At 51.5% G+C, this 20,869-nt stretch overlaps 1 protein-coding gene across 5 annotated transcripts in view; it reads left to right on the top strand.

Annotated features, from left to right (window-relative positions):
• Positions 1 to 20,869, top strand: part of STIM1 (stromal interaction molecule 1) — a 98,516-nt gene that overhangs the window by 788 nt on the left and 76,859 nt on the right. The gene's annotated exons all lie outside the window — the stretch shown is intronic.

A 20,869-nucleotide genomic window follows, 5' to 3' on the forward strand; every position in this document is an offset into this window, starting at 1 on the left:
ACCTCCCGGCTCCGTCGGAGCTGCGGGGATCGTTCGGTTCGTCTCCCGGTGGATCCGGGCCAGCGGCGTGTTGTGCCCCGGGGCCGGCCGCGGTTCCCTCCCCCCCGTTCCCTTGGCGGAGGAACCTGCCCGAAGCCACCGGGACCGGAGGCCTCGGTGCGGGCCGGGTAGTGCAGTGCCGACCGGCCGCGGCTCCGTTCGGAGGCTGCTGCTCCGGAGAGAAGAGGAGCTGCTGGTGCTGCTGGCCGCGTCCCGGCCCTGGCTGGGAACCCACAGCGCTCAGGACAAGGGTCGAAGGACCAAAAATAATCCGTGTTTATTTTTGCACTGGGCTCCAGCTATTTGCTAATGAGAGCGGTTTGCAGTGAGTTTTGGATCGGGGCTCGGTGTGTGTTCAGAAAACGCCAGTGTCGTTACGGACGGTCCCGGGCGGGCAGGGCTGGGGGGTCCCGGGGCTGGTGCCGCCGCTGCCCGGCCGGGAGCTTCTCCGGCCCCGGGGTGGGGGGGGAGGCAGCACGGACCCAACAGCCGGCTACTCTGTTTTCCTCCTTATTTCCACGAGCCAACAACCCAGTAAAAAAAAAAAAAAGCAAGAAGCCCAAGCCCCTCCGGACTCGGGGGGGATCCCCCCGCCCCCCCCGGGAGCCCAGGCTTTGGTGGCAGGCTGCTGCCGGAGCCAGCCTCGGCGGAGGGCCGGGGATCCGTGAAGCCGGCGTGGGCAGTGGTGTCTGCTGGGCGTCCTTGTGACGGTCCCCGAGGTCAGAGCTGGGAGCCTGCTCGATAAAACGGGCTTTTAATTGCCGGCGGTGAAACAGAAATCCTCAGCTCCGCGCCTTTTCCTTGCAGCAGCGCCGAGTTTCTGGCGTGCTAACAAAGCGACCCAGGGAGCTGTGTCCTGTGAGCGTTGCAGGTGAAGAATTCAAAGGGTTTCTGAAGGGAAAACTCCCACCGAAGCCGAAGCGCTGCGGGCCGGCCCGTCTGAGCACGACTGTCCGCTGGGCAGCGAGCAGAGCTGTCAGCATCTGGGTGGCTCTGCGCCTCCATCGCCATCACCCGCAGCCTGGACCCGCTCCGGAGGGTCCTGCCCGGTGCAGGCTTCCCCGAGGGATAACGCACCGGTTCAGGGCAGCGGAGAAGGCGGTGAGCCCCGCCGAGCCCCGCTTGTGGCGGGGAGGTGCCGTGCGTGGTGCTGCCTGGGTGCAGGGCAGTTGGGGGGTGATGTGCGAGCGGGGGCCCGGAGCCCACGGCGGGGTTCTGCTGAGGGTGGAAGGGGCAGGTGTGGGCCTTCGCGTTCCTACGGATGGGAGCTGCCGCAGCGGCGTTGCTAAGGCGGCATTTCACTTTGTGTACGGGGCTGCTTGGTGGGAACAGGGCAAGTCCCTGGAACCGCGCTATCAGGCGAACGATCGGGAACTCGGTGTCTGATTCCTGGGCAGGCAGATTGTTTCATCTCAGCGACGTGAGGATTTATGTGACTTTTTTTTTTCTTCCCCTCCCTTAATCCTGCCCGCATGCTAGCTGTTCTGTAAGAAGTTTCTTTTTATACGCGATCCTAAATCCTTAGGCCAGTTCCCATCCAGTCTGCTCCATTAAGGAAACTGGATCTCTGCAGTCCTGATGAAGCAAGGTTTATGCCTCCAAGGAATTTCCAGATGAGTTATTTTTGGAGGCCCTGCAGAAGTGTGGCAGCCCTGGTGATTCAGCTGCTGACTTGCTCTTTGCTCTGAGCAGAAGCAGGGCAGGCAGGAAGCAGTCCAGACACCTGGTCTCCCTAATAAAACCACCTACAGGTGGGCTTTTCCTGCAGAAGAGGTACTTTTTGTTACTCTTGGGCTTTCACAACTGGAATGTTCTAGTTACTTCTGGGTTTAAAAACCTGCAGAGCAGCACGTGGCACCTCGCAAGGGAATAGCTGGTTACAGGTTGAAACCCAAAATGAATGGGGTCAATAGGGGATTTGTTCGCTCCGGGTGCGGGTAACGCACAGCGTCGCTGCACCGCGTCCCTTGCTGGGGTAGCCGGGAAGTTCGGCGGTGCTCGTTGCACTCTGCTAATGCAGCTTAAAGTTAATGCGTCCTCTGAGATCACTTGGCCATTTGCTATTTAGCTTTTAGAGCTGTTGTTTGCTGTTTGGTGCAGTGAATATCCTCAGATAGCACACGACAATTTTCCTTATGGGTTCCCAGGAAGCAGAACGTGAGGGTTGTGTCGGCTGCACACACGTCTGCTGTAGCACAGGCTCCTACCGTGAAGCAGAGGTGAATGAGTGATGGATTTTTTGAAAGTGAAAGGGTTTGTTTCTGATGGATTTCTGAAAGCAAAAGGGTTCTCCCCTGCCCATGGCATAATTTGAAGGATAAAAAAATTGACAGCACCGGTCACTTCTCCCTGGAACAGTGAAATTTTTCAGAAGATGCAGGGAAATATTTGTAGAGAGCAGAAAGTGTGAGTTTCACTTTAGCAGTGCTTGATTGTTAGACTCAGCTGCTTAGATCGCTGTGCAAACTCAAGGGATGCATTGGCATGCTTTATTGAGTATTACTACATGTTTCTGATTCCTAAAATAGATTTTTTTTTTTTTTTTTTTAAATCAGAGTTTGAAATGGGTAGTTTTATCCATGGAGGAAAATTAGAGTTGGTGACTGAACTCCAGGGAAAATCAGATTTTCTCCTGGCTTTGACTTGTTCGAAGGCAAGTGTTTCTAGTGAGTCCCTAATCTTTAATCTTTTCCTGCCCATATCAGATGTAAGTTCGGTTACACTCACAGGCGCAGGAGCCATTTCGCAAGCCATAGGGACAGAGGTGGTGCGTGTTTTGGAGCCGAGAAGGACAGCCGTCGGCAGCCGAGCCCCTGAGTAGTGCAGACCCCAAAAGGTGCTCAACCCCCTGAATCTCCCAGCAGCCGATTTTTGCGCTAGAGCACATGTTTCAGAAAAATACGGTGTCATGAAGAAGGCGGATGTGCTGACAGTCACCCTGCCGTTATTGTTTTCACCCGCTGGCGGTTATTTTTAGCACAAATTTGTCTAGCCGTAGCTTCCAGCCCCGGGATCTTTCGTACCCCCCCTCTAAAAGGGCAAGAGAGGCTCCTGGTGGGCATTATTACAAATATTACTTTAAGGTGGTCAGGTTTTCTTTTCTTTTTGCAGTTCCTTGCTGTAATCTGTCGGTTGCCAGAGTCTAACCTTTTTAATGCAGGTTTTGTTCATTTTTCTGTTGGCAGTAGTCCTTATCAGAACATCGTCTGGGGTTATGTCAAATACTTCGCAAAAGTTTTATGTGCACCATCAAACGTTTTGGTCAAAAGTTTTAAAATTTTATCTCAAGAAAAATAGCAAGCTTGCTTGAAGGAATGTTTTTCATTAAATCACATGAACTGCTGGTACCAATGAGGTTGCTGCTCTTAATTTTTTACTTGATTGCCTTCTGTGCAGACCAGTGTGGGTGGGACAGTGAGATGTCATTATGCTGGGGACCTCCAGGCTGGGCTTCAGGGGTGTTTGTAGGCGATGCAAGGATGCTTTTGGTGTCTGGGATTCGTTCCTGGTTCCCTTGATGGGGATGCTTTCCATGCACAGCGATCTGCTTTGCTAGGTTCATACCTGCCCATCTCCGTACAGTAAGATGGAATTAGCACAAGCCTGCACTCCCCTGAGGCTTTTTTTCATCTTACACTGAGATTGCTTTCTGCGATCTTCCATCCGCAGGGGTGCGGGGCCGTACCTGCCGCACTCTGCCGGTGCTGGAGGAGGCCTGGGGTCTCGTTTGGGTCCCCGTTCTGGCATCGCTTAGAGCAGGGATCCCGGTGTGAGCTTTTCCCTGTCTCTCTTTCTTTCCTGCAGCAGTTAGAAGACGGGCTCTGGATAGCGTGGCGAGATGGACTCGTTTTCTGGGCGACACAAACCTTGTGTGCCGGGAGAGCAGTGAGGGGCTGGACCCCCCCGGTGCGGTGGTGGTACAGGGCAGGGTTTGGCGTTTACTTATGCCAAGGCGCAACTGCTGCTCTTTCCCTTCCTTTCTCACCCTCCCCGTGCCAGTCTCATGCTTCACTTTCTTGATTCCTTGATCACAAGATTTCTGGAGTCTCTTTGCTCTTGGTGTTTAACACACGGCATTCTCACCCTAGCCGGGGGTGGTGGTGTGTTACCAGAACACAAACTATGAAAATACGAAGATGGTATCAAAAGAAAACCTGAATGCATATCCTCAGAGTCAGTACGTTTGCCTGTAGCACTTTGTGCCTAAGCTACACGTAAAGCCAAGGAACGTCAATGTTTAACAGAGTAAGCGTGATGAAGGGGGCTACAACCACAAGCTTCTAACTAGTGATTAATTTGATAGGGGTTAAAAATAGAGTTCTGGATGCAGATGCTGTGTCTGAGCACTGCAGCTGAGAACTCCTGTACTTGTTTGAAGATGCAGGGGTTTATTGCAGGTGAATCCTGTGTTACAAAGCCTCTAGCCTGGAAGGTGATCGTTTTTGGACTTTGAACTTGTAGTGAAACCTTTTGATGGATGAGCAGAACGTGGACTTAGTGGTGGCTTTTGAAAGCCTGACGCAGTAATCTTTGCCAGGTGGGAACACAAAGGGATGGTTATTTCTTTATCTACCAATTTACATATTATCATCACTAGTTGCTTAGTTAACAAAACATTATGTTAGTGCATTTATTTCATGGTGCTGAAGTTTGCGTCAGCCACCGTGATGCCAAAATCCACATTTGTCCTCTATTCCTTTGCCAGAGCCTCTGATTTCATCCACTGCAGCAAGTAAGATGCTTTTTTAGAAAAAGCCTTATCAGCTGAAGTCAGGAGATCAGTGTAAAACTGGTGCTGTTAAGATACAAGCAGCTGATTGAGACACCTTTGATCTGCCTGCTCTCTGATGTTCGTAGAACCCCAGCAGGATTTCATCCCCCGTATTAGGGTGCTGGAAACCTCCAAATCCTCCTGTAGCCTGCCCAGGACCGCAGCCTCGAGGAGGTACGCGACCCGGCGTGTCGGAACGCACCTTCCCTGCAGTAACTCATAACCTCGTCTTTCCCACGGACCCGGAGGAGTTAGAGAACAACGCTTTTCTTGCTTTACGATGAAATGCTTTTTAAAGGAGCAGTTGTCTCCAGGACCAGAAGGATTTTGCTACTTTGCCTTTTGCTTTAGCCATAATCAATTCTGTCTAGATACACACTTGCTACTCGCACGTGCAAATTCTCGAGTGCGGCTTGGGGTTGGGCAATGCAAAGAAATCTTCGTGGAAGGGAGAAAAAGTAGTTTTGGAGAGTACTTGGAAAACGCTGCCAGGAAATAGTCAATGTTCTTGACTGGAAACCTCAGTGGAGTGCACAGCCATTACTTCGTTTAGGAATGAAACTCATCTCGAGGAATCACCGCTCTCAGGGCTGGAGAAATTGTCTTTTGGCACCAAAGCGCAGCCTCGCGTGGAAGGGGCCCGGGGCCGGCTGGCTGTGCGGGCGGGCTGCGGTGCTGCTGGGGAGCTCCTGGCTCCTGCCTGCGGATCCTGTTCCCTGGCTTGGCCCGGGAGCTGGCAGCGATGCTCAGCTGGGTTGGAGAGTGGATATTTTTTTTAATATATAATTTATTATTACTTTGAAAAGCAACTTTCTGCATGCTTCAGGTGCCTCCCAGGCAGTATTTGAAACGGGCAGCATTGCTGGTGGAGCTCACGGTGCCTGGAAACAGAGGCTGAACGCCGTTGTTGAGCCTTTTCGGGGTCTTCATTGCCGAATCCTCTTTTCTCAGGGCTGCACCTTCCAGACCCCCGTCTTTCTGTCCATGCAGCCCAGAGCAGCTCAGGCTGTGCAGGGCTGGGCCACCACCCACAGCGTGGATGGAGGTGTAACTCGGGTTCCTCCCTAAACGTGCAGTCCTGGAATGAACTCCTACAGGGGAAAAAAGAAAAAAAAATACTATGGCCGACTTTCTTTATATCCTGCTTCAAACTGTGCCTTTCCTAAGGTGAGGCAGGGAAACACACGTACATGTGCACACACGTGGGAAGTTGAAAGCAGCAATCCTCCTGTCTGTCCTTTCTTCTCAGGAGGGAATGAAACTCAGGAGGGAAATGTCTGTTGGCAAGGGCAGGGAGTGACAGGCCAAGGGGAATGGCCTGAAGCTGCAGGAGGGGAGATGGAGATGGGATGTGAGGCAGAAATCCTTCCCTGTGAGGGTGCTGAGGCCCTGGCACAGGGTGCCCAGAGAAGCTGTGGCTGCCCCTGGCTCCCTGGCAGTGTTCAAGGCCAGGTTGGATGGGGCTTTGGGCAACCTGGGCTAGTGGAGGGTGTCCCTGCCCGTGGCAGGGGTGGCACTGGATGGACTGGGAGGTCCCTGCCCACCCAAACCAGTCTGGGGTTCTGTGAAACACTAAATGTGTGATGAAGCCTCCTGACATCCCTTATGGTGATGCTTTGATGGTCGTGGTGAAACGAAGCATGCCTCATCTGAAAGGGAGTAAGAAAGACAAGGCGTTTGCTTTTCTTTTGCCCGCTCAGTTTGTGTTTGGCTCGTGGGCTACCTGGTGAGTATTGGTCCAACATAATTCTCTCCTTGCGAAGTGCTCTCACCTCCTTTTCCTCCGGGCAGGGGACAGATGTCTGTCCGGCACACGCTGTGCTTTAGACGGATGCTGCAGGAGGATCTGCATTATCGTGCAGCGAGTTTTATTTCAAGGTCTGCCTGGTTTTTGGTGAGGGAAGGGAAGTAAAAGGGTATCCTGGTGTAATTCCACGTGGATTTGGCTGTTAAAAGGAGGGAGTATGAGCAGGTTGTTGAAAAGTAACAGTTGTCCTTGAGATTATCCCTCTGTTTCTAAAAGTTCTCCTGCTTGTTCAAGGTGAGGCTGTGCTGATTAAAAGGAGCCGGCGGTGGCACTTGTCCCGTTGTAGTCCTCCAAGCCCAGATTCAGTGTCGAGCCTGGTCACCCCTTTGCTGCCTTCAGCTGCTTGAATGTAACCAGCCTTGCTGTTTTGTTTTTGAAAAGTCCTAATTGCACAATCTAATTAGCATTGAAAAAGCTGTGTACTTCGTTAATTAGCTTTACTTTAAAAACAAAGCTAGCTAGGGAGAAATAAACTCTGAAGCAGGCAGAGCAAGCTGGGGACTGGGGCGCTGTGGTTCTTACTGGGCAGCACTGGGATTCCCACTGGAATGACGTCGTCCCAGGGTGGTCCAGCTGCATTGAACCGTGCTGTGGGTACCGGTGCTGGAAACGGGAGAGGAGTCTCTAGCTGCTCTTTGGGGGAAGGTCTGCAGCACGAGCTGGGAATCCCTCCGGTCCGCGGCTGGAAAAGGAGATTTGATCACCCTTCGTTATATCATAGTCAAGTGCTATTAATAACTTGGCTTTTTGGCCTCTCTTACGCTCGCTCCCTGTTGCAGAGGACGGCCTTCGGGGCCTTCTGTCTCCCCACCTCCCGCCCTGAGGGCTTTAGTTTGTTACTGGAGTTGGAGGGAAGTTTTATGTGTGCGTAGGCAACGGCCGCCTTGCTGACCCGTCTGCCTTTGCTTGCGTGATCTGACCCGAGTAGGTCTCTCTGGCAGGCTTCAGTTGTTCCTTTACCTTCATTTTAATCAGCCCCCGCAGTCCTGCGTGATTAATTTTCTGGCACCTCCGTAATGCTGGTTCATTTTTTAGCAGTTGATGCTGGTCCTCAGGCAGACGTAGATGATGGACTCTTTAATTAAGCCGCTGCTCCGTTACTCCTGCAGCACGTGTGAGTCTTGAGAAGCTTCTGCCTCAAACCACGAGCCTGTGTGTTTAAAACCAGTGTTCTGCCAGCGCGGAGCTGAGTGACGGGCACTGGGGCGGAAGAGTTACCGGTGAATTATTCCTTTCACTTACATAAAATAATTATTTACCTCTTAGCTGCCAGAGTGGGGTCGGTGCGGTTGTGCGTTGGGGTGAGATTTTCGGTGCCGTCCCTGCTGCGGGGCCGGATGATAACCGGAGCGATGCATGACTGTGCCTGGTTGAAATACTGGTTTTTACCGGCAGTTACAGGATGAAGTACCCACCTCGCAATCGATATGAAAGTTGTCAGAGGAACATAAGGAAGTCATTAAGATAACTGTACGTGTTTTTCTACTTGAATTGTCTAGGCTTGCTTGTTTTATCTTTATGAAATAGTATCAGGATGCTTGTTTGTTTGGATTATGGACCTATTTTTAAGTAACCTATTTTTTCCACTTTGGAAAATGCATTAGCTCGCTGTGTCTCGCGGACGTGTGCGCAGGCTGCCTTTGGGAACCACCGAGCATCCCGTGAAGCTGCTCCCTCGCCAGCGTGAGCTGCTGCCCCTTCGCCTGGCAAGGGCGTGTGATGCAAACCTTGGCTACGAGAGGTCTCCGCAGCATCGCCGAGGCAAGCGCAGCGCCGCGTTGTAAGCGCGCTTTATCTCACCAAGGAGCTCTGCGTCGATTTAATTGCACCGTCCCCTCACCTTCTCCAGGGCTTGGAAGTGACAGGTGGCTTTACGGGTCCCAGCCAGCCTTCAGGAAGTGGAAGCCGTAGTATCTGACAGGAAACAGTGATGTTTGTTAACAAACACGCTCACCCTGCGTGTTTTGCAAGAAAAGACACTATTTTTGTAGCTAAATATTTCTTGCATCTTTTTTTTCCCTGAAGGGCTGAGTTTTTAAGGTCAGTTTAATTTGTTCCTTTGTGTTTTGAGCTCTGGTGCCTGAAATTCTGTGATTCTCAGAGGATAGGAACATAATAAACACGAGAACTTTAAGAATGTTCCTCGTCTGAATTACAAATGAACAGCTTGCTTGTTTGCGCAGTCTGCCCCTTTGCTAGTCAAGTTAAGCTTTGTATTGCAGGAAAGGGAGAAATAATTCAGGATTAAAGCTACTAAGCAATGCGTATGTTTAGATTTGTAAGAGTGCCAGTACATAATTAATGTGTGAGTAAGCCAAAGAAAAAAAGAGTTGTGGTTTGTTTTTTTTTTTTTAAACTTGATATAGACAGACAGATGCAGAATAAAACCTAATTTATTTTTTTGGGAGAAATAATTTCTGAAAATATTATTTTCCAAGTAGCTGTTATTATTAATGCTGCTGCTTTGCAGTTTTAAGGCAAAAATCAAAGTATGTCATCTTGTGCTGGCCCAGAGGACTTGTGCTTGTTATTGAAAAGATTTCAAGTATGGCGAGGATAACCTGCAGAACAGCCAGCCTGTTGGGAGCGTTATTCCTTCTTAATCCTGCATTAAGCTTGTAGAAAGAATAAATAAATCGGGAATAAAGAATTTGTGTGAAGATGGTTGGTTAAAGATCATCTCTGAGCATTTTGGAAAGGAGATAGTGATTTGGTGTTCCTCATTATTTCCTGGTGTATCTGTTCCTCAAACTACAGAATGAGGAGTGGAAAACGTTGTTTCTTGTAGAACCTGTGGAAAGGATCAGAGAAGAACGACTTGTCTGTGCCTGTGCTCTTTCTGCGTGATTTGTGAACCCTTGCACGTCCACCTACACCCGCTGCACAGGAGGGCATGGGCCAGTCCCCCGCCACAAGCCCCAGAACTGAGGCACAAACCCGTTGCAGCTTGGTGAAACTCCGGAGGGGTTTGGTGGTGTAGGATCATGCTGGGCTCTGCCAGAGCAGCCCCCGGCTCCGCTCCGTAGCAGATGCCCGCGGTCTCGGAGGGCGAGCGTGGCTTTTTGGGCTCCCGCCCCCCTCGGCAGTGACCCGTAGTGGGATGCCACCCGCAGTGATCGCTAGCCCCAAGGCAAAAGGCGTTGGAAACCCTTTCTGCCAGCCGGGCCACGTGGCAGGAGCCCCGGGCTGGCTTTGGCTGCGGGTGTCCCCAGAGCTGCGAGTTGCACCCCTCTGCCGCCGTGCTGGGGAGATGAGGAGGTTCCTCGGCCTCCATCAGCGGTGGCAGCTTGAAGTGACACTTGGTGCAGCTTTAGGAAGAGTTGTTTAATTAAGCTGTGTCCTGGAGGCCCTCTGAGTAAAGGAGGAGATACTCCAGAAGGTGGGAAACCAGGGAATGTGAAAACAGACTTAGAAGGTGCTGACGCATTTGTGGGAATGGTGACGGCAGCGCACCCGGCGGGCAGAGGGACCTCTCGGTGGGGCAGTGACGGGTGCTGTCCTCATCGCCCCTCGGGTGCTGTCCTGGCTCTGGCAGAGCACAGAGGTGCTGGGGTCACCTGGCCACCGTGGCTGGAAACCAGAGGAGTGCTTCCAGCATCGCGGAGCCTGGGTGCGTCTGAGAACCGTGGGAGCACTGTCCTGCTTGTGATTCCCTTCAGCGCTTGCTGAAACTGCTCCTGGAGGCTTGTGTCCGCGCTGGAGTGGACCGATTTGTTTGTTATCATTATGCAAACCTTTGGAAATCGCTCAGCCATCCAAAAAGCTCTCAGCAGCTGCTGAGAGAGCAGTGGGGCTTCTGCGGCTGTGGAGGCTCGGGGGTCTCTCCCCGCAGCCCCCGTATCGGACGCGGGGCTGTCGGGCACGAGCGGCACCGCAGCTGCCCAGCATCCCATGGTGTGCCGAGGATTGTGCTGCTCTTTTGGCTTTTTGGGGGCTGCACCTTTCCCTGAATATTTGCACTGCATGTTTTGTAGATAAACAGATTGTCCTGTTTCTCATTTGATTTAATTTTTTGTATCATTAAAAAAGAGAAGAGGTGGAAAGGGGTATTTGGGGGTACTCAGTGCACCTCTCCCACGCTGCTGACAGCAGGGTGAATTCCGCAGAAGTTTTGCTTACAGCTGTTGATATGAAAAGCGTGAGATGGGATCTCTTCTTATTCCCCCCCTGCCCCAGAAAGGAGAAAAAATGTTTCACGGTTATGTGACTGTAAGGGTGAGGCTCAACCCTGAGTTTGCCATTTAGAAGTTGCGTCTTGATCTAATTGTGTAGTATTGCTGTGCCGTCACTGCAGAGATGGGTATCCCCATACGGATCTGCCTGTGTTAGATGGAGGAGTTGCTCTGAGATGCCCGTTCCTTTCCACGGGTTACAGAGGGAGCTTAAGCAGCCGGCGCTGGACGAGCTGTCCCTTTTGCAGTGATAAGTGGCGTTGTCTTCAAACACCACTGGACCTCCACGCACCGAGGGCTCAGGTCAGAAGACAGCTCGGTCTTGGTCCTGCACCCTTCCTCCAGCTTGCTGCTCGGTGTTTGCCTTAGCATTACGTTTGGGTAAGTTGTCCAACTGGTTTATTTTTCATCTTGCGGCTATTTTCAGCCGCTCAGCCTAACAAGGTGAAATGTCTGAGATGCTTTTCTGTTCCCTGTGACTGGTCTCTAAGGAGGCAGAGCTCTTAGCCGGCAGGCTCCCTGGTGGGGAGTGGCTCACCCCAACCGTGTCTCTTTTCCGTAGCCTTTGGCTGTCTTCTGGTCCAGCCGTTTGCACCGCTTCGTCAGGTCTTGAGCAAGAATCACAGTCTCTGCACAGATACCCTGAGCCCCAGATCCCAGCACTGCGATCACCCGGTCGCCCTCCTGGGAGGCTGATGCTGGGAATGCTGGGAGGATCCGGCAGCTTGGCTAGAACCGACTTCGCTGGGCTCTGCGGAGGAGAAGCAGCAGGAAAGCCAGCGAGTCGTGCAGCCCCGCTGTAACCGCGGGGGTGTGGGCTGTACAGCTCCTGGTTCGTGCCGAGAGCATCTGTGCCGGGGTGGAGGTTGCCCGAGATGCGAGAGGAGGGGGACGTTTCACCCCACCTCTTCCTTCTTGCAATTGCAAACGTGAAATTTGTTCGCTCTTGCAGTTGTACTTGTAGTTCCTTTGGGGCCGGGAGAAGCTCTCAAACTGCCATTCGTTTGGGCAAGATGAATTTTTAAAACAAACCCAACTGTTGCTCCTGGGTTAAAGTCCAGAGAGGATCTGCGAGCAAAGGTGGTTTATCTCCAGCATCTGCCCAACGACCGCACTGGGACTGTCACTTCAAACTCCTCGGAGTTCCTCGCGGTCTCGGTATATTTAACCTCATGATACTGTAGGATGTGGAAGCACTGGTCTTCCTATTTCAAATGAAGGATTAAAGTGCAGAGATATCATTGCCATGCAGGAAGTCCTCTGGCAGAGCAGGGACTTGAACCCCCTGACAAATGTCAGCTCGGTGGCCCAGCCTGCGGGACATCCATCATTTCCTGGGCACCGCTAAGAAGCGGTTCGTAACGGGGGAGTTCACTGAAATCGGCGTTGGCTCGTGAAGTAAACTTACCACCTTGATGTGAATCTCTTCATCTGCTGGGTCAGCTACCTTCGCAGAGTCTCTCCTGCACCTTCAGAGACCTGTCCAGATGGGGAAGCAGCAAGCGGCCGTGAATAAACAGCATTTCCCAGGCTGTGCTCCCCGGGGGAAGCGACGCGCTGTGCCCTGCTCATCACCCTGCGCTCCAGTTTCACGGTGGGGCCAGGCACGTACCGCGTCTCTTTCTGGAAGCTGTCACTCCTGGCACTGGGCATCTTGGACCTGCTCTATTTATGATCATCTAGAAACAGAATAGAAATCCAGTATTTGAATGTTAATAGCCAAAAGTAGGGTTCTTTGGTAGTTCAGCAAATCTCTCTGGTCGTGCAGGCAGAGGAAAGGTTTGGGTTGGGGTGCGACGGGTTCGTTAGCCAGCGAGTTGCTGAAGGTAAGTTCTGACCGACGAGGTGGTCGGCAGCTGTGTGTCCGTCCCTCCAGGAGGCAGATTTCTGACAGGAATGAATGTTTTGGTAACTCTCATACCTGTGTTGTGGGCTGGAGGTTTGTGGAGCTGAGCAGCCCGTGCATCTGACGGTGGGTGTGTTTGATGGGGCTGCTGTGGCCAAGGAGGAAAATCCAGCCGTTTCCAGTATCATTCTTTATAAAGTTCTCATCTGTAATAGCCTTAGCTGGTGCGTCCATGGATGAGAACCGAAAGAAAAGCCGACAGTCCGTACCTGCTGCCCAGGCTGCTCTCCGTCCCTCCTGCACGGCAGCAGGGATGCTCCTCGCTCTTGGCACGCCTCCGGAGAAGGTCCTCATTTCTCACTCATCCGGACCTGTCTCCTGCAGTTAGGCTTGAGAGCTGGCTGGTGGTCATACGTAAAGATAAAAACAATAAAATCCCAAAGAGTTGTAACTAATGCAAGAGAGTGCATTCTCTTCAATTGCGTTACTTTTAATTGCAGGCTTCTTCCAGTAGCTCACCATTATTTATTCAAAACACAAATGAGCAAATTACTGCCGTTATAAACCCATTTTGCAGCCGCCTCGTCTCCTTGCCTGTCTCCAGTTAGTGCTTGCATGGGAGCAGCGTGTGCGGTCGACGTGAGGTCTCCCTTTTTGCTATTGGCTAATTGAAATTTTGCTATTGCTATTGAAATTACCGAGTGCTTAATGAAGGTTTGCCTAGTTGTGACTGACCTGGTATATGCCGCCAATACAATTACGCGATTTCTTGGTCGTTGCACCAGAACACAACTGTCTAATAAAAAGAGAAAATTTGCATTGGAAAGAAAGAAGAAAAAGGTTTTATTGTTTGATAGCGTCTTCCTGTAAGTATTGGTGAAAGCGCACGTGAAGGATTCAGTGCAGAACGTGAGGAGAAGCTGGTTTTAGTGGAGGGGAGTGTTGATACGGGATTAGGAAACTGCGGGAAAGTCACCCAGCTGGAAGGGGAAGTGAAAATCTCGCTGTACCTTCTCCCCTCTATGCTGATGCTGGAAGTAATATTGTCTGCTTGAAGAGTTAGAGATGAGAGTATCTCTTTCCCTATTTAGTGAGGTACTAGAAAAGATTCAGGGGGGTCCAGACTCGTGTTCCCAAAACAACACTGATGTATTTGTGACAGGATTTGGCAGAGTTTACTGGTACCCAAAGTTACGCCTTCTTTAACTTGAATGTAGCTGATGTTGAATAATGACTCAGTGTAACCCCGATCCAGTACAGCAGCACAGAAATAACCCAGAATTATAAGCACTGACAGATTTTTTTTCGGTCTGATGTACCCACGTGTTACTGCTCAGATCCTGGTGCCGACGCTCCTCCGGTCCCCGCGAGACAGTGTCTGCCCGGGAAAGCTGCAAGGAATTACCGCTTACTGGTGATGACTTTTTAAAAAAAAAAAAAAAGTCAGATATGGGGTAAATGTATAGCTCTTTGTAGGTCATTGTAAAGCGAGCAGTCTTTTTCCAGAGCTCCTATGATCAAATACAACCACTTCATCCAAAAAGAAGCTCTATTTTCATCAGCCGAAGGGAGGGAAGAGCAGCCTCAGCCTGCGGAGAGCAGGACATCGCCCCATTCTCCCTCAACGTGCTCAAGTAACGAGGCAAGTGAGTCGTGTGTGCGATGCAGTGGCCTGAAGGTGAGCACTGCAATTCTTTTCCGCTTCTGTGGATGCTGTAATAGCTGGTAAAAAGCCCAGAGAGTAAAAGCTGCTAAAATCGTGATAGTTTTCCTTTGCTGGTGCTTCTGGCTCAGATGCTCGATGATCTGCTGCCTTCGAGGTATGGCTCTAGAAGATGAAAGGGACTTAGAAGAGATTTATCGGTAGCCTAACAATTGCTAAACTTAGTCACTTGCTTCCTGGCTCAGGGTGTGTGGAAATGCTGTAGAGGTGACAGTTCTGCTCTTGGGAAATCAGTAAATATTACCAGCACGTCCAGTGGCGATGGTCCTGTGCTTGTACTGGTCGAAAGGCTTTGGCAGGGCGGAGGTTACAGGGAAAAACACAATACATCTTTCTTTTTTTTTTCTTTTTTTCTTATCAGCTGATGTAGCCTGAAAAAATAAGACAAACTTTGTCAGCACAAATGCATTCCCCCCCCCACCCAAGTGAAGTTGCCAGAACCGTGGCAAATTGAGCTTCCCTGTTACGGCACCAGCCTGGTCAGCCGGGGAGCGGGAACGGCCGGCGTGGCTGGGGGGGACTCGGCTCTCCTTCAAACAGAAATACTGCCTGAGGAGCGGCAGCCTTCCCCGCAGGAGAGGTAAAGGGGTGCCTGCTCAGGTGCCCCCTCGGTTAGTAATCTCTTGCAGCGAGCTTTGGAAGGCGAGCGAGGGCCGCGAGCCTCCCCGCTGCCTGCGTGGCCGGGGCTTTGCCGACCCTCGGGCCGTGGGGAAGCTAAAGACGGTTGCCCCGCAGTTTGGGAGCGGCGGCTGTGCCGAGCAGAGCAGCGGCTGCGCAGGGGCCATGGTGTTCCCGCTGAGGGGTTTGTGCCTGCCTGTCTTCCTAAATCCCTCCTGGAGCACGGGTGCCGTCAGGCCGAAGTCTTGAACGGGACCAGGAGCCAGTTTGGCTGCCGCTCCCCCGTAACTCTTGACTAGAGCGGGTGCGTTTTCCTTTGAAGGGTCCAGCCCCGTATCCGTAAAATCCTCATTCTTTATGGATGAGAGCAGGGCAGTCACTCGCCCTGTGGCCGTGTCATTATGGTTACCTTCTTCATCTCTCTCTTGAAGAAACCAGATGTGTGTTTCTGGTAGGATTTAACTTTTTTTAAGCTGTCTATGACACTAATACTGGTTTTTAGCATCTTCATCTTTGTGCATCGGTCACAATATTTTTATTTTTAATTTGGATACTTAAAGCTACTATCTTTCTTGAGTTTGGTGTTTTATGTCATACAGAAAGCAATGGTCCCTCCTGCAGTTGTTTTGAAATAACAGTAATTTTAAAAAATAAGAATATTTTTTTTTCTTATTTAGAAGTACATAGTTTAAACAGTCTCTTCTATTGTTGGAAGTCTATAAGTCTATAAGTCTATAATTAACTTAAACGCAAATGAAGTGTTCTGTTTCTGAATACAGTTAATGGACGCTTAAGTTGATTATTCATGTCGGTCATCAACTGTTACAAGCTGCTGTTTGATTCCACTTGCAGTTTATGCTCTGGTGTCCCGACTTTTCAACGCTCCCGTGCTTTGCTTTAGGGGCCTTAAAGTCGAAAGCAATCTCCCTGAGAAGACTGTTGTTACCCTGAGGATTGCCGTGGAGCCCCTCAGCCCTGGGACCGTGGCGGGAGGACGCAGAGCACGGGCGCTGGAGGAGGAGCGGGGTCGCGCTGCCGAGAGCATCTCGCCGTGGCAGCGAGCCGGCCTCCGTGCCCGCGTGCATCTCTTCCATTTCTAACGGCTGATTCAGCAGCCTGCCAGCTGTAACTGCGACGCAGGCACCCACACGGGTGGGAAGGTATGTGAGGAGGAGGGAAAATAATTTCTGTAATCCCAACCCAAATAGAAAGTTCTGCTGGGAATCGTTCCTTAACCCGAGGCTGGTTAGAGCTTAGCGATGCAAAGGGCTCGTACCTTCGTACCCGAATCACAGATTCTGAATTGTAAACCTGTCTGCGTGGAGGATTTACGGAGTGCTGAAAAACGAGTCTGCTTAATTTATTTTTTTGCCCTCCTGGTGCTGCCATGCACGCCCAAGCACCTGCTGTGCCGTGGAAGCACGCCCGGGCCGCTCGCTTCGGGGACCAAAGCTTGGGCATTTCTCAACTCAAATCTCCTGTTCCCCTCCCAAGTTGTACGTGATTTATCCTTCTCATTGAAACTCTGTGGGGCGAGTTTCTTACCAAATAAATAGCTACGGAAAAGATACTGTTTGTTCAGCTGAAATAATGACAAATGGGGTCAAACTCAATTCCAGTCTTCTGGCTTTGTGCCCGGGGTGGCTTTGAATGGTGTTTTCCATCCCTGGCCCTTAGAAATAACGAAGAGAGATCGATCGTGTCCTTTCTGTTGTGAAAGCTCGCTGAGAGTTCAGGAGCTAGCGATTAAACTAACGGTTGTGCAGGTTTAAATAGCGCAGCTCATGCCTAGCGTACAGCACGTGTGCAGTAGGTGTTCGCTTTGCCACGGCGCGGTGAAATGTTTATGTGCACGTGCTGCAGAGCCGTAGCACGGAGAAACGTGTTGGTAACGCTCCGTCTCTTGGGAAGGTGAGAGGAGGATTTCTCTGCGATACGCAGCGTTTGCTCTGACAGTCTGCGTTACCTGCGGGCCGTAAGACTTGTGGAGAAAAGCGAAGGTAAAGGCAGACAGTGATTGCTGCGGGGGGGTGTGTGGAGCCCTGAGGCTGGTGGGGTGCTCCGTCCTGGGGGTTCTGGCTGCAGTCCCTCATTTCCGTAATTCACGCATCCTCTCCGAATTACTGCCCGCGGACTCAGATGTGTCTTCGTGGCCAAACGTGGCAACGGTGGCTGTTGGGCTGTGCGGCGCAGCGTAAGCCGGACGGAGCCCTGGTCTGGGTTAAAAGCCCCTGAGCGCTGGGTTGACCTGCTGCCCTGTGGCTGTTGGGCTGCTTGTCTGTTGCCCCAGCTCCTTGGTGCTTGGCAAACTGCCTCTCTTCTGCTTTAATTTACCTTAAAACCGTGTCCTGTCCGCACACCTCCGCAGGAGCGTGGCTGCGCTTCGGACGGCAGCGTGTTGTAAAACCTGTGGTGTTGCCTCTCCGGTCTGCCTGGTGGGAAGCAGCAGTGCTGACAGCAGCTAATCATGGCTTAAAAACGATGGGGAAAAGGTGAGCCATGGGTGCACCCCAATATCTGGTCAAACGTACAAGGATGGGTCATGTTTTCAGCAGCTCTTACGCTGCCAGGCTGGAGCGAAAGCACGCGTGCAGGGTAGGCTTTGGGCAGTCTCAGGGAGGATTAACAGTGTCATTTAACAAAGTCGGTGGAACACCAGCTGTGTTGGTAACAGAGCTGTGCTGAGAAGAATTCAGCATTTTCTGGTCTCTCCCTTGTGTGTTTTACTTCCACAACAACGTTGCTTTAAAATGCTGAACGTTAACGCGCATTGCATCAGGCTGAAACTCTTCCCCGTGTGTAGAAGACGAGGACCACGCTGTCCAATGAGTTGTCAGCTTGCCTTTTAAAGCCATTTTATTACTGCAAATAGCCCTGAAGATTTTTGAAAGACCGTCTTTGGGGAAGGAGCAGAAGTGGTTTGCGATCGCTCTGCAATTGCTGCTGTTCCAGAAAGTGCCGACGGCCGTGCCGTCCTCTGATCTGCCGGCGAGCCAGGCTCGCGTGCTTGCCCCTTGGAGTTGCAGCAGTGTTTTTTCCCAAGCTGAGGGCGAGGTTTCAAAAGATGCTGAGCCGATTGAATAACAGCTTGCCGTTGTGGGAAGCATTTCCTCCTTCCCTCCTGGTTTTGGCAGCGTCTGTTCCACACCGCCGGCAGTTTGGTGCTCAGCAGGAGTTGGGTCTTGCACAGCCCCGGGGCCAGGGGAGGTCTCGACGTGGCGATGTGGGGTCCGTGAGCACATAACGCTGGTGAGGTTTGCTCAGAACAGCCGCCTGAGGTCTGGCCGCTCGGTCAGGGCAGCCAGCCAGCCTCGCGCTCCACTGCTTTGATAACTCGGAGGCAGTGGCGGCGGCAGCAGCGCAGGCATCTCGTGGGTTGTGTGTCGCTGCCTGCTGCTGCTGCCCCGGGCTGAGGGACGCTGCGGAATGAGCAGCCTCCTGGATTCAGTGCTGCTCTTAGTCACCATCCTGTTCTCTACAGTTCCTCTTTCCCTGGCCACCTATGGAAAAAAGTCACCTCATTACACGTGTTATTTGTCAAAGTGCTTTGCAGGTGTCACCTCCCCACTCTGTCCTCTAAAAGGAGCGTTTCCATTTTCCAATGTAGCAAAACAGGGCATAAAATAGCTGATTTACTGTGTTCCACAATGAGTCATTTCAAGACCTTTTTTTTTTTTTTTTTTCCCTTGAACTGGGATGGCCTCTTTTTTTTTTTTTTTTTTGGTGGTTTTTTGGTTTTGGGGTTTTTTTTAGCAACAACCTTTATTAGTAAGGCAGCATCAGCTCAGCTTCCAGCCGGGCAGGCCAGATTTACTGACAGTGTGGTGGCCGTGCTCCGCGGCGTTGTGCCAACACTACACATACCTTCCCGCACCTACGCGGCAGTGCTGCTCCGAGTGGGGGTTATTTTTTTCTTTTGCTTTTGTGTTCAGAGGTGACAGCTCTTGCTTTGGGGCAGGAGAACTAGAATTTCGGACCGCCTGCCTTGCAACAGCATGCTTGGGATTGTCACAGTTTGCAATAATTAGTCCGACAACTGCTTTTCTCCTGGATCTACTTGCACGCCAACGTCGCTGTGTGTATTTTTGTTACCCATGACTGGGTTTTGAAGTGGGGGGAACACAGCCAGGGAGGGGGGACGCATGGCTCTGCCTCGTCCCGAGCCATCCCTGTTTCCCTCCGGTCGTAGGTGCGGTGTTCTCCAGCGGTGGGTCGCTGTCGGTCGGAGACCGGGCTGGCCGTCGGCTTCCTCCCCCCCCGTCGCTTCCTCTGGGCGAGGGCTCTGCGGGTTTATGGGGAAAATGGCCTCGGAGCTGACGTAACCCCAAGTGCTCCTTCTTTGGTCGAGCAACATGTTTGGTTGATGAGGATGATAGAAAAAACTTAAAATCTTATTTCCCTAATAATCTTCACCTACTAATGAAAAGATTTATTTTAATTTTTGTCAGGATGTTGCTTCTCCTAATTTTTATGTTCTGCTGTGCCGTGTACGGAGCATTGCCACCTGGCGATAACTAGTCACAGGGCAAGTGAAATACCTGGGGATTAGGTTAATCTTTTACAGTTACAATTAGTGGAAAAAAGATGTTTAGGAAGAGCCTTTCCCCTGCCCTGCAGGGCTGCTGGGGGGGGTCAGGATCCCCCGTCTCGGCGGAGGGACCTGTGTGAGTGAATGTTCCCCTCCAGCTCTTCTCCCAGAGCGGTGTCGCCACTTCTCCATTTACCTTTGATCCCGTGCTCCTTTCGTTTCCATTTAACGTGTGAAACGTGGTGGAACGGCATTGCTGAGAGCGCTTCCTGGGGCATGACGACACCTCCAGGATCTCGTTTTTGCACTGGGGTTCCTGACTGCCGCCATCGCGTGCGTAGAACTGAATGGGTCTGCGAGCACTAAGAATAACGAAACTTGACTTTTCTGCAGATGTGTCCTTTGTTCACGAACCGCTTCCTCTTCCTCCTCCTGGTTTCCTCTCACCATCCTCTTCTTCCCCTTCCCACCCTGTGGGAAACCTGTTGGGTTTCTCCTCCACTGTCTGCTGGGACTGGGTGGCCCGCATGTGCCTGCCGACCTCCGGTCCCCTCTTCGCCAGTGTCCCGATCCTCCTGGAAAGCGTTAGAGAACTCCGAGACGTTTCTTTGGTTGAGTTTGGGGAAGTGGGAGGGTAACAGGATGACTGGGAAGGGTTTTCTCCTGAAGAAGTCAAGCTAACAGTTGTTTATTGTTCTTGAGGTCTATTAATTAACGTGTATTTTTGCAGAACAGCATTTTCCTGCTAGGTCTGCTGTGATGGCGAGCGAGCAGCATCTCACATTGAGCACAGCCTTGCTCTGGTAAAGAGCTCTGTTCTTAAATGGGAGAGAAAGACTTTGCTGGCTTCAGAGGAAAAAAAAAAGTCTTGTAAATGAGGAAATGTTCTAAACTACAGGAATGTGTTTGCACTGAGCTCGCTGGACGCCGCAGCGCAGTTATCCCACATGATGGTTTATCTGTGAGCTGCAGCTGATTCCTCCTCGCTGTAGAAAAGGCACACAGCGTGGAGTACCGTGAGCCAAGGCTGCTGCCACCGCGCTTTTCTGTGAAAATTGAAATCAGCAGTTCTTGGTAAGACACGAGGGATAAATAAGGTTAAAATTGGGAGAAGCTGCCCTTGTATGGGCATGGGGCTGCTTCGTTTGAGTTAATTATGCAGAAGCTTGTCTGTGAGAGGGCTGTGGGGAGTCCTCGATGGCCGGGCTGTTGGGAGAAGAGGAGGATGAGCAACATGTGCGAGAGGTCCTTCTACTTTGTCCACTCGTGAACTCCTCTTCCCAGGGCGAGGTGCTCCTTCAGCTAGCCTCTGAGTCCGTGAAGACGAGGTAGATGGGATTTCAGCTCAGAGGTTCTGGAAAGAAG

The sequence above is a fragment of the Balearica regulorum genome, chromosome 1, assembly GCF_011004875.1.
Source record: "Balearica regulorum gibbericeps isolate bBalReg1 chromosome 1, bBalReg1.pri, whole genome shotgun sequence".
Lineage (NCBI taxonomy): Eukaryota > Metazoa > Chordata > Aves > Gruiformes > Gruidae > Balearica > Balearica regulorum.